Source organism: Drosophila willistoni, unplaced genomic scaffold (genome assembly GCF_018902025.1).
Source record: "Drosophila willistoni isolate 14030-0811.24 unplaced genomic scaffold, UCI_dwil_1.1 Seg861, whole genome shotgun sequence".
NCBI classification, from domain to species: Eukaryota; Metazoa; Arthropoda; class Insecta; order Diptera; family Drosophilidae; genus Drosophila; species Drosophila willistoni.
In genome coordinates, this window is record NW_025814758.1 from 179,125 (window position 1) to 193,664 (window position 14,540).

The 14,540-nt window shown below is 39.2% G+C and overlaps 1 pseudogene; it reads left to right on the forward strand.

Annotated features, from left to right (window-relative positions):
• Positions 1 to 6,351: 6,351 nt before the first annotated feature.
• Positions 6,352 to 7,595, forward strand: LOC6637646 (annotated as a pseudogene).
• Positions 7,596 to 14,540: the final 6,945 nt, after the last annotated feature.

The following is a 14,540-nucleotide window of genomic DNA, read 5'->3' on the forward strand; positions in this document are numbered from 1 at the left end:
ATTCTTTATAGAAGCTGCGTCATTTCCCACATTTGGGTGATCAAACAGCTTTGCCAGTATGGCTGTTACTAGAACTCGTTTGTTATTAAAACGTTCCTGCAACACTGACCAAGCAGTGTTGTAATTGGCTTCTGTTAATTCCAGGTGCCGTATCAATCTCTCTGCTTCTCCAGAAAGGTTTGATTTTAAGTACCACATTTTCTCTATCGTGGATGCATTTGACTCATGAACCACCTTTTTATAGATGTCATGAAATTGTTGCCATTTCAGATAATCCCCATCAAATTTTGGAATGGGAATTTTGGGTAGTTGCAATGATTGTATCGATTGCAATACAGGTGGTGATTGTATCACTACATTTTCTGCTGGTGCCACACAGAATTTCAGCATTGTATTTTCTGCGGCCACAAACGTAGCTATATTGTATCCGGCTTCGGCTGGATTTTCAGCTAGCCGATGAATCTCATAATGGATTTCTTCAATTTGTATCCATAATTTGTCGACTACCGATTTGTAAGTCATTTTATCTTCAGGCACAATTTGTCTTAATGTCCTGGACAATGACTCCAGCAGAGCACTTTGCTTACGAACCAGTGGTTTGATCATGACTCGCTCTTCCTCTCGTTGGCGAGCTTGCCTCTCTAGCTTTATTTGTCAAATGGTCCTTCCAATCTTCCACTATATTAGATACAACCGTCTTCATTTTGCTGAAATAGTCCGTTACAAAGTAGTCATCTTCAGTTGGCACGTTATTTAATTTGTCCATCAACTCCTGATGACTTTTCTCGAAGTTCTCCCACATGTATTCCAGGAGCTCAAGTTTCTCCTCGAAATAAGATGGCTTCGTTTTCCTGGCGAAAGAATCTTTTTTGGTATTCCGAATAAAGGCCTGGATTGCCTCTCCTCGTTCTGTCTGCTGTTTATAAAACTCCTCCATGTTCTTTTATATTCTTATGTAATTGCTTATCTGTACTAGTACTTGACCCGATGGGAGTTTATTTATTTTGTCAAAGACAGGGAACGCTCCGACTCGTTCCTAAAATTGGTCAAGTGTAGCACAAATAAGAATAAGAAATAAATCGAAGTTGCCTTTTGATTAGTGTTTTAACAATAGTTTTATTTTTATTTATTTTTTATTTTTATTTCCAATATACCTATTCTTTTACACTGATAACTGCCACGACAGTGAAACCAATTTTTGAGTTTCTTTTCTTTGTTTAAAAAATTGCTGATCAATGCCAAAATCTATACTCGTGCGTACTACCTGGGTTACTGACCGAGTTAACTAGGTCAGATATTGCTGACGCCAGGGAATGCAACAGAGTTGAGTTGATCAAACTTTATTTTTATATAAAAATAACTTTTTATGATTTGGTCGCCTCGTTGACACAAATCGTTGTTAAATGTTTTTTATAAAGTGATCGCCTAGTTGATCAACTTTTATTCAATGGGTATGCACTGCTACCCCGTTGCGGAAAACCAACTCCTAGTTTTCCAATAAATCTTTTTTATTCGCCAAGGTGGCTACGCAATGATTGCCAAGTTAATCAATTGCGATGTTTTTAGTCGGGACCCCAGATTGATGTGAGATGTTCATCAATTTGTGCCCTCGCTTAGGATTGTCGTGTCCAAAGCGTGCAAAGAAAGTAGTCGCCTAGTTGACCAGTTTCCTTTTTGTTGAGAGATTGGTCGCCTGAGTTGACCAAATGTTCTCGCTTGATGACGGTTTCACCAAGTCTGTGATTCTTTTAACTTGGAGCCGCCAATGTCGGGGTCACCAAAATGTTCAATGAAAGACGTTAGTGTTCTTGAAGTTATTAAATGTTTATTTATTTATATATATATCTAGGCACTAGCACATAAACCAGTGACTAAAGGTTGTCGCAACCAACACATAAATTGGGTGGACCTCGGAGTGAGATTACAAAGGTAGAGATGGGGCCAAAGACACAGCGATGCACACCCGATGTAGCTACAATTGGTATCTGATCTTACTAAGAATAATGCATTTCTTTTATAGTACAAAATAGCGAGCTCACCAGTGCATAGTGTTAGGTCAGCAAAGTACGTTTTTATTGATTAACTAGGTCTTTATTGTTTACTGCTGACCATATCAGATCTACTTATGACTGATGAGCCATCGATATCTATAATCGGGTTACATACTTAATATTGACATACATTTCCATTCGTTCTATATTATAATTGGCTTAATGTTAGCTTATTTTATATAATCTAAACACCAACAGCCCCTATAGGTGGCTCTATGGCCATCTCCGCAGTTGCCACTCTTTGGAGATTGGCCATCAGGAGAGGCGCATTTGTCGGATTTGTGCTGGCCAGCACAGACGGAGCAGAGCGGGGGAAGGCAGCAGTACCTGGCTGTATGGCCAAAGAGGAGGCAGTTTTTGCATTGGGGAATCTCCCTTCGGCCCCTTTGCCTCTCGACGCGTTCCTCCTGGCTGCCTAGGACCTTAATTTTAAGTATTTCATCATGTTTATTGTCATTATGTTTGTTAATTTCAATTAAAAAGACATTCATTGGCCTCTTAGTTCTGTAGTTTGTTAGTCTTTTGATGTATTTTGTCTCAAATCCTAGCTTTTTCAGGTCACGACGGATAGCTTCGCATTCAGTGGAGTGGTGTAGATTCAAGATGGCAAGTCTAGCACCTCGTTCCCATCTGTGAGTAAAAAAGGCAAATTTGTTTGCCTCCAGGGTAGCTTTTATTTTGCCATAGGTGTCCATTGTTTTGGCCGTGATTTGAGTCAGGCCGTTACTCAGCCGGGCCAGGTGATAAAGGGAGAGAATTTCCAATTCTCTCTTTTTTTTTACTTGTATGGCCGCAGTTGCAAAGCCAAGTGGTTGGCTCCCGAAGGAGTCAACCATCTTTTATTGTATTTCGCCCCCTATCAGGAAGCATATACAATTACAATAAAAACGAGCTTAGAAATAATTTACAATGGCTTATTAATAGTGTGAATGATTAATATATAAGACATAATGTTTGTTGGGTGTTACTGGTAGGACAAAAAAAAAATTGTGGGAAATTGACATGGGAAATTTTTTACAGGCAAGTAAATAAATGCTCAAATAAAGGATCAAGAACAAGTTGCAAGCTGCAATAATTATAAAGAATATAGTATTTACAAATATTGTTCATTAATAGTGATTAGTATAATTGTTTCTTGCAGGTTATCAGTTCGAATCATATCGATTCATGGCGTCATTGCAGTTGGCAAAATCTTTGAGGCAGCGCTCTTATTGTCAGGAAAATTCCCTCTTATAGGCAAGAAGTGAGTAACATGTGTTGTTTTTTTTGTCATAGGCAAACATTTCGGCTTATTTCTGTCTCTCTTCTCGGATTGGACTATGTGAGACCCCAGAACAATGTATGCGTGCCCTTCAGCCCCAGTATTGGAGGTTTTGGGCCGTCAGGAGAGCTTGTTTGCCTGTGGAGTGGCAGCACAGTAGGCTAGCAATTGGTGCGCGGCACTGGAGAAGCATCTGTTCCATCTACAGGCTCGTTTGGAGGAAAATAACTAGGAGCGGGAGGGCCAAATCCCTTCGGCCGCAATGTAGTGCTCGAGCAGGCATTGCTTGGATGATAGGTCCATATAGACTGCCTGCTGGCCAGGCCTGGTACAGGCTGGCTGAAAGCGGGAGGGCCAAGTCCCTTTAACCGCTGTATGGAGATTTTGTCAAGGTCAGCTGGCTGAAAGTCAGTAAGTAAAGAATTAGCAGTTTTTTGCACCTTCATGGGTGGTAATCTCTCATTATTTTTTGTTTCAGCTTCTATGCTACTTTCAATCTCATTCAGGAGCTCGTTTTCAACTCGCTCAAGATTTTTTGAGAGTTGGTCATCATTAAGGGTGAATCTTGAGTGGAGGCAGGACAAGTCGCTGGATTTGGATTGGCTGGCCCTTCAATCGCTCTTCTATGTACGCGCGATTTCGTGTGCCTCTTTTAAAATCTCGAAACAGGCCGTTGATCACGTGTCCTTCCATGCGCACAACAGGTTTGTTTAGTTTCGATTTTTCCTCCTTTTATTTTTTGAGTTCGTTTCTCTCAATAATTTTTTGGCATCTTAGGTGGCAATCGAATCTGATGAGAGATGGGGCGCCATCAAAATGGGCCGTCGCCTCCCGCATTGCATGCCGATCTAGATGAGTAGTTGGAGATTGCTGCTGCTGTGTGTCAACGGAAGATGAAGTCCTTAGCTGGGAGGACTGTGCTGCTGGGTGGTGCTGCTGGACGACCATTTGATGCTGCTGCGTATCCATTTGCGGTGAGTATTGAATATTTGCTGTCATTGGTGGAGCTGGAATGTCAGATTGCTGCTGCTGAGTGTCAGCAAAAGATGAAGCCCGTAGCTGAGAGACTTGTGCTGCGGACTGATGCTGCTGGCCTGCCAGTTGATGCTGATTCATCTCCGCCAATAGCTGAAGATGTTGTATATTAGCTGCATTTTGAGGAACTGGAATAGTTTTCTGCCGAGTGTCAGCAGAAGATGAGGCCCGTAGCTGGGAGGCCTGTGTTGCGGGCTGGTGCTGCTGACCAATAAGTTTATGCTGCTGCTGCGCCATAATTTGCTGTGAACATTGTATACTTGCTGCAGTTTGAGGAACTGGAGTCTGAGATTGCTGCTGCTGACTGTCAGCAGTGGTTGACGCCTGTTGCTGAGAGGCCTGTGCTGTGGGCTGGTGCTGCTGGCCATCTGATTGATGCTGCTGCTGCGTCGCCAATATCTGTAGATATTGTATATTGCTGACATAGGAGGAGCTAGATTTGTGGATTGCTGCTGCTGTGTGTCGATAGGAGTTGACACCTGAAACTGACAGGCCTGTGCTGGAGGCTGACGCTGCTTTCCAACCACTTGATGCTGCTGCTGCATCGCCATTTGCTGTAGATGATGTATACTTGATGCAATTTGATGAACTGGAGTTGCTGACTGCTGTTGTCGTGTGTTTGCAGGAGATGACGCCTGTAGCTGAGAGGCCTGTGCTGCGGTCTGATGCTGCTGGCCAGCTGGTTGATGCAGCTGCTGCAACGCTAAATGCTGCAGGTGTTGTATGTTTGCAGTACTTAGAGGAAACGTGGTTGTAGTTAGCTGTTGCTGGGTGCTATTTGTGGTAAGAAAGTTCTGTGTTGGTGCTGCACATTGCTGCTGGTTTGGCTGTTGAGTGAGATGAGGTGTATTTCGGGCTGCTACCATTTTCTCTAGTTGAATAGAGTATCTAGGCCAGGAGAGCCTTGTAGGAGTAAAGGGTTTTTCCAGGATATTCCTTACTTCTACATTTGGGTGTTCTAGAGTGGAGATAGCAAATCTTACGCAAGCCAAGTCATATTTGAGTTCCATGGATTTAACATTATGTTTGTCGCGAATATAGGCATTTGTGCTGAATATATCCGAGTCCGTAATTTTTCTCAGCAGTTTGTTGTGCGTTCCACAGATTTGTTTGAATAGAGTTTCCGAAATAAGGCTGCCCCATACAGGAATAGCATACGTTAGAATGGAAACAATAATTTGCTTAAATATTGTGACTTTACATCTTGTGCTGAGGGAGCTCTTTACGCCAACAAGCCATTTTAGGCGATGATAGATAGCTTTAGCTTGAATACATAGGTGGTGACTCCTAGATATTTATATTGATTAGCGTTTTTTATAGGTTTTTCGTCGATTTTTATTAGGTAAGATCTTAGAGCAGGGGATATGTTTCGTTTTGTGTATAGGACACGAATAGTCTTATCATTATTTATCGTAAAGCACCATTTAGTTGACCATTTGGTGAATTCATTTAGGTATTTTTGCGTTTTCCTGATGGCCATGTAGGCATTTTTATCAGTAGATACGATTATAGTATCATCTGCGAACGTTGACAGTAGGATGTCAGGGTTCTTCTTGGTTTCACCTGATACCATGAGAAAGTCGTGTTCAAAGATATAATCAGGAATTGGCATGTCAGACGAATAAACATTGAAGAGAAGGGGTTCCAGAACACTGCCCTGGGATATTCCTGCAGTGATTTTGCCAATTCTGGAATATGTGTCATCTGTGCCCCTGACTGTGAACGATCTATCCTGCAGATAGCTTTCAAGAATCTTGAACAAGCAGTAAGGCAGGAGTTTGGCCAGTTTATTCAATAATCCTAAGTGCCACACTTTATCAAATTCAGTAATGTCTACAAATACAGCAGAGCTGTATTCTTTTTGTTCGAGTGATTTTTGTAGTAACTGTGTGACCCTTGCGAGTTGGTGTTCAGTGCTGTGGTTTTTACGAAAGCCAAATTGATGGTTTGGAATTGCTTTGAGAAAAGTTGAATACAAATTATATTGTTCACACCAAAGATTAAAAAGGGCAACGTTACAAGGTCAAGGACAATATCCAAACTATTCACACGAAATACGTTTTGGATGGCAAAGCAACGATTGCTTTCAAGAAGCCCTCACTGAATCTGTTGATTAAATGTGATCCCATTCAGCTGAAGGGATTCCTGCAGACGCTTAAACTGGGTATGGAAGGCAAGGATGTCATCAATTTGAGACTAAATACAGTCACTGCCATGGCACAAAAATCAAAGTTACAGACGAAAATGGCTATAAATCGTCAAAGTGACTATCCCATCAAGGTCTTTCCTCGATATCTACAATCCCTAACAATAGACAATACGCAATTGGTTAAATTGAGCTATCATATATGCTCCTTACGGAATCTAACCCACCTGGATGTATCCAACAATAAGTTGCGTAAGGTAAGGAATTAAATGAAAAGACAACTTTTAGCATCTTCAAAACTAAATTTAAATTTCCAGTTACCTGTTGAACTGGGGAGATTACACTTGAGCAAGCTCGTCCTCCATGACAATAATCTGGGTGAAATGGACGATTGGTCATTTCTAAATGGCAGCAAATTACGAGACTCCCTGCGCGAATTGGATTTATCGGCCAACGATTTGACATGTTTGCCTTTGCCTGTGGTCAAGTGCCACAAATTGGTTAACTTGAATCTCAATTACAATAATTTGACTCATCTACCCTTTGCCATACGTCGCCTGAGAAGATTACGCTCGCTTTACGTGTCGGAAAACAAATTAAAATCGCTGCCAGCTGCCATAGATGATTTACGTATTGAAATCTTGGATGTTTGGCGTAATTCATTCAAGGGTCTCAATGTCTTGGAGGCTCATCGCCTGGCCTTTGCTTCCGATGCGAACGGAGCTTCAACTCATTCGCCTGAACCTCTCTGGCTTCAAGCTGTGGCCTAATATGAACTGCCAATCGATTCCCTGCCAGCCTTACTCATTAAACTAATTGCCGAGGCACCAAAATGTACCTGTGGCAAATTGTGCGATGCTTTAGACAAGAAGCACATTATCGAACGTGTTGGTCAACCGAAATTTGTAAATATTAAAAATCTTACCTATAGTCGAGAGCATATGATCTATTCTGATGTTGTCATATGTGGCAACAATTGTAGTATAAGCAACCAATGTAAGAACCTTTTCTCAGCTCTGATATTAGCCTATTATGCCAATGTGCCAAACAAAAAGTGGAATTAATAATTAAATATTATGAATAAGTAAATGAAAGAAAAAGCTGATAGTACTGTGATCTTGTTAATCTGTTTATAATATCTTTTAGCTCAAAAATGCTTCTAATCTTAGAGTCTCCTGTTTAGATTAACTTGGGATTTTGACCAGATGACTACCTATTGGATAAATGGAACTCAAGAACTTGAAATCAATTGGAATTGAAGAACATCACTCATCTTTATTTGGATCAACACGCAATTAATCTCAACTGAAAGGGCTTAAGGACTACAGGGCAACCTTCATCTTAAATAAATAGAAACGAAGATTTATTGTCATTATTCTTGAAGGAGGTATACATGTTTGTAGGAATGAAATCCTACATGAAATTGTAGGAAATCGGAATAATCTGCCAAAAGGTCCGAATTGTAAACAAATCTAGTACACTTAATTGATTTTTTGATATATAACAAATCCAACCCATGTATATTGGAAGTTGATTAGTTATTTGCCAATTAATCTATCTCAAATACTCTTGTTCATTGTTTCATCTCTACTAAATTAGAACTCTCTCCATTAAACATAATGTTTAAAGGTTGATTCATTGGGAAAACCTGAAAGGTAGGGTGCCTGAAAGGTTTTGATACAACGAATAATTACGAAAATTTTCAATTTAAGTGAATTTCAAAAATTTAAATGACGAACAAATGCTTTAAAATTTGTTAAACATCTTACATCTTGAGGGAGAACGAGAGAAAGGGAACTAAGGCAATTCTTTTGCCCTACACACACACATACACATATGACCATATAAAGACATTCACACACACGTCTACATCCCTTCCTGACTACACCTTCCTCCCCCGCCTTCTGTCCCTACGCAATCGTTTTTATCCTTATCATTCTGTATTTCTTGCCTATATATGGCTTACTTTTGGTTTCCTTTTGGGTTGCTTCTATGTTTTTTTCATGTTAAGAGAGCACAGCTCGTTGTTTTTATTATTAAAAGCTGTGTGGCGTATGTGACTTGCATAAATGTGTGTTTTTTTTTTTGTTCTCTGTGAGTTTTCTTTATCTGAGCTCACGAGCTTTTCCACATTTTCCTTTTTTGCTATCATTTTGCTTTTTACTTCCACTTTTTCTCTCTGTCTGTTTATCAAAATCACAAAACTTCTGGACACTTTTTTAAATAAGCATAAAAAAATGACACACTAACATCCAACACACACACCACACACATGACACATACTCACTACCTCCCCACTACTGCCTCTTTCTCTATACAGTGATTTTATTCACCACTTTAATGTGCAGCTGGGGAATTGGCTTGGTTTTGACTGAGAGGAAACGAAGAGAAGGGAGAGCGGAGATTCGTAAGTATAAAAAATGTTTATCTCAACTTGGGCCCAAATCCAATTTTGACTGGCATTTAAGTGTCTATAACTGACTATGCAGATCTGCGGCTTAAGTTTCGCGTTCATTTCAGCATTTGATTCACTTGTTTTGTGTAACATTTTATTTAAAGGAGCTTTAATATTAAAAACCCCTCTCAAATGCTTTACAATTTGAAGTCTTTACTTTTTGGCCTTTTAGTATTGATACATTTCAAATGAAATATTACGCGAAATTCGCTTTGAAAAAACTATACGGAAATCTGAAAGTAAAAACAAGGTTTTCAGTAAACTGTAGCATACTTATTAGGGCTAATGGAGCTTCTGACAACTTGCAGTCGCAGATTCGCGTACCTAAACTTCCCCTTGTCAGGGAATGTTTTAAAAATACAATTCTACAGTAGAACCTCGGTCATTCAAGGTATTGTGAAGAGAAACTCGGATGACACGGAAGAAATAAAGCAAACATTCTTTTAGGTGAATACGCTGATACTTTTCCCTAAAAATTTTGGAGCTAAAAAACTTTGATAATAATGGGCGGGCGTCTCCAGATCAATGCATTTGGCGCTAGAGGATAACTCAAAGTTTCGAATAAGAGAGAATATGTATTTAAACAATACTTTAGCATTGAAAAGAAACGTCATGTATTTGCACAATTAATTTTTTAGAACCTAAAAGAGTTGGAAGTAATTTAAGACTGATACACAGTTGATATCTTGTTGGCCCTTTAAACTTGAAGCTATTATTTGAATTTGTGAATTAATTTTATTTGTTATAAATTTCAATAGGCAATTTGCATGCACACTTAAAATAGTCTTTAGTTGTGTCTTCCGTATATTAAATTCTGATTTTTCGTACCCATATTTTTACAACTCATTGAAAACTATAAAGATTTTAAGCAAATATTTTGGCTCTTAAAATTTCACTTTTTATTCCCACTCCAAGGCTTAAAAATCAACAATCAACATCTTTTACCCTGTAAAACAAAGTATATTGAAATTATAAAGAAACAAGCTCGATGTTATACATAAGTAAATTGAATAATGCCATTATAATTCTGCGACTTTTGATACTTAATAGAACTTTGCTCGTTGTTTACTCATAATTATTAGCTTAAAGCTACTAAGAATTTCTTACAGGGTATAGAGACTTCGATAAGGCCAGGGATATATTGATTCCCCTCTGGTTTTTCTGATAAATTTATATACCCATAAAGGTATAAAACAATATATTTGTTATTCTTCCTTATTATCTCTTAACTCCAAAATATAAAAAAAATTTGAAACGTAACCAAAAATTTGTTACAAATCAAATTCTAAATTCCAAATTTTCGATATTATTTTGTATGTTTTTCCGAAAATTTTATTGGCTTGCTCCAAAAAACTGCATTTTCATTTTTTGCTTTTTTAACCTTTCAAGATATTTCGAAATGTGAGCTTAGCTCTACCTTTTACAAGTTTATCATTGCAATATACATATATATCATATATATATTTTTTAGAAATCTAAAGGCTAAATATGATTTTATTTTGTTTTTTATATGGCCATATCCTATGCTATATTGTTATGTCTGAGAGTTGATTATTTGCCTTACTTCTACCTGTTGTGGTCTGGTTCCTTCTCCTTTTAACCAAATATCTGTGCATTTCATTAGCTGCAAAAATTGTATCTTTTGAGTTAAGGTAAACAAAATCAAACTCTAGGACTAGGAAATTGCTTTTGCCGACTTCCGGCCCGGTGGTAGTGGTTCGGTTGGTGCCCTTTCATTTGATGCTCTGCTCTTGCCCTTCACTCACTACTCTATAATGTAGTTAAATATTTGTCTAATATTTGTCAACTATTTCAAATACAATTTCAATTTCAGTGTTTAGACAAAAAGGTGATGAAAATTTAAATATTTACTGTTGACTTTGATGGAAGGAAGAATGGAAGGGGAATGCATAATTCAGTTTACTTAATTTCGAACCAATTTAATACTCTTATTCATTAAATTTAATGCAGTCAAAGGAGCGGAGGTTCTCGCAAAAGGAGAATATTGCAAAGTTCCTTCTAAAATTAATTCATTAGCATTTTATTACTGGGGAGCAACAGCAGCAGGCAACAAACCGACAAAAGATGCCAATGAAAATGTTGCAAATGAAGATTCCTTTGCCGAGTCGAGTCCTGTGCCTCCTGCTGGTAAGTTTATTAGTTAGTCGAAAGGAATCATCCAGGTGATACGCCATAAAATTGAGTGATGTAATCGTAAAGTCAAAACTGGAAATTATATATATACAGCAAAAATACTTTAAGAAACTTACTTTGCGATTATTGTAAATGAATTTTAATCCAAATAAGATAATAATTTTACAACAAAGAAAAGAATGTCTTATTTGTAAATTCACGTGGTTCGATTGACTTTTATTTTATCGATATTTTACGAATACTTAAGCTGGGGAACTATCGATGGCACTATCGAGGTATCGAATATTTACCACCATCGATTGTTTTGGCCACTATCGATAGTATAACATACATATGTAATAGTTACACAACAATTGAAAAGAAACGCTTGGATGGAGTAAAATTTATGTTAAATGTTTTTCTTTGCTTTCTTTTAATTTTGGTTTTAAGGATTGATCTCCATAAATTTAAAAGTCTGAAAACTAATATATGTTAATTTAATTTTAATTCAAACAAAATCAAAACAGGTAAATTTTTTTTTTGATAATTAATTGGTAAATATTTATATAACTTGAAAGGCTAAAACTATATAATTTTGGTTATTAATATTAGGTTAAGCAAAATTGTATTCATTTTTTTTGAAAATGATACTTATTGTAATTAAATTTTGCTCCTAAAACATTGAAAATATCGAATCACGCCACTATCGATAGTTTCCAAGCTCTAACAAATGCAACACTAAAAATTTGACCCGAGTGTGTTTCACGTTTTCTAACACTACTTTCTACGATTTTCCAAAACTGGATAATATTAATTGTGGTCAAGTAGGCGGCACTGGCACTAAAAGTTTTCGGTCGACCTCAGCTCACAATCGACTTCACTTGCTTCGCAGCAGTCAAAGGAACAAGTTCAACTTTTTACTTCTTCTGGTCCTTCTCCTTTAAAGCATTTAAAAATTTAAAACGCTTTAATTTAATCCTTCTCCTTTAAAGCATTTAAAAATTTAAAACGCTTTAATTTATTCCTTCTCCTTTAAAGCATTTAAAAATTTAAAACGCTTTAAAATATTCCTGCATCTTATGAACTGAGCGCTTTTCGGAATCATTAAGATGAAGTCGTTTCAGTCAGAAAACATTTATATTCCTTATTTGTTTTCTTTACGTCAGCATAAGATTTTAAAATTTTATATTCCCGTCTAAATATAATAAAATAATTTTTCCTTAATCTTACAATACCAAAATTACAAGATCCTCCACAACAGACACATCATATAAAATAGTCCGGATTTCATTTTGTTGTCTATCCACGGCGTTGGAATTACTTCATGGATTACTGAGTGTCGAAGTTAAAGGGGAACACATAAGCCATTTGACTTCCTTTCTTCCTATGGGCGATCTGGCAAAAGTAATGCTTTTGATTAATTTTCCTCTATTACTTGTTTTTTTAGTTTCCACTGTATTAATGATGCACTGAATTATACTTTTTATATAAAGGTGGTAGACCTAACATTTTTTTTTTATATAAATATGCTCCCGACGCTCCTGCTCACGGCGCTCCTGCTCACGGCGCTCCTCCTCAAGGCTCTCCTGCTCACGGCGCTCCTGCTCACGGCGTTCCTGCTCACGACGCTCCTGCTCACGACGCTCCTGCTCACGACGCTCCTGCTCACGACATTCCAGCTCACGACATTCCAGCTCACGGCGCTCCTGCTCACGACGCTCCTGCTCACGACGGCGTTCCCAATGGAGACGTTCCCGCTCATGACGCTCCTGCTCACGAAGCTCCTGCTCACGACGCTCCTGCTCACGACGCTCCTGCTCACGACGCTCCTGCATTTGACGGCGTTCCCATTGGAGACGTTCCTGATGGATACGTTTCTGATGGAGACGTTCGCGATGTTGGCGCTCCCGCTCACGACGCTCCTCTGACGGCGCTCCCGGTGATTCTCCTGCTGGGGACGCTGATTCATATGTGAATTGGCAACAATATAATCAGTCGGTGGTTGCTGCTCATAGTCATCGAAAAGCTGTTGCTGCCACTGCAGACGCTGTCGATTTTCACGAATTTCATCCTCCACTGGATGAGGCAACTGTACAATTGACGTGTATTATATGGATTATACGAATCTGATCATCCTGTCTGGCCATTCGGAATCTGTTGCTGCAGTGGATTGTTTGGTCGCTGTTGCATCTGTTCCAGTAGATCCAGCTCTCGGTCTTGATATTGACGGCGTTGTCGTGCATTTGCTCATTTGCTGCTGGCGATGTTGCTCAATTTGCTGTTGTCGCTTCTCCTCCTCCTGGAGTACTGCTGTCGCAGTTCCTCTTGATATTGTTGCAAATATCGCTTATTCTCGGTCGATCCGGTGCGATTGACGCAATCCCGCATCCACTTCGAATACATGTTGATGATGTCTTCTATAATTCTTTATTTGCGTCATGCTTGCACTGCAGGCTGCGTCCAGGTTGCTATACCGGCCACCACGCCAGCCGAGTTCCGCGAGAATTGGGCCCTCTCAATTAATGCTGAAAATACCTGCACGTTCAATGTGTTCGGACTTGTAGTATATACATTAGCAATTGCCATGCTAGTGACCTATAAAGACTTTCATGACGAAAGTCAGGTCTATTACTGAGCCGAGTCCCGCTCTATATGAAGTATTTTGGGATCCTACGTTAAGCAAAGCTATATCAAGTGTTGCAAATGCCTCTAAAAGTGCTTCCCTTTGGCATTGGTTAGACTGCTACCCCATTCAACAGCCCAGGCGTTGAAGTCCCCAGCTATAATAACTGGGCTGCGGGTACGTGCGTCTGCTCGAGATCGTCTAAGGCATCACTGAAGCTTTGGATATTCAGACTTGTGGCAAGTAGCAGCTGTAGACCAGTGGCCGCTTATGTTTGCCCTGACATAGTGTTCCTTGTTTAGCACGGAACGCTGCATAGTGATGGCGTTCCACAAGCCCAGATCGCTGCCTTCCCAGAAATACTGCAGGACCAGTTATTTCCAGTTCTGGCCTTAAAAGGTTCGCTTATAATGGCTATGTCTGTTCTAGACTCACCCACTGTCTGTGATAGCAGCTCATGGCTGCCCAGCAATGATTTAGATTAAGCTGGATAAACTTAATCATCATTATTGTGGCTGCCAGCTACATGTGAGAGTGAAGTCAGTCCTTCTGCTGCACATAGAAAACATTTGCCTCGTTACAGCAGTCCCGAATTTTATGACGCTGGTTCCGCATTTTAAGCACCAGCCACTTCTGTCAACGTCGCTATTACATTTGCAGCGACATGGCCAGTTTTTAGGCACTTGTAGAATCTAACTGGGGCATTATTAATTCTGATTCGGCACACTGACTATGCCACCGTAATCTTATTGGCCTTGAGGATTGTCTCTGCGGTTGTTGCCGGAACATATATGAGCGCTTTCTGGGTTCACGATATGATGGGCAGAGACTTTTGA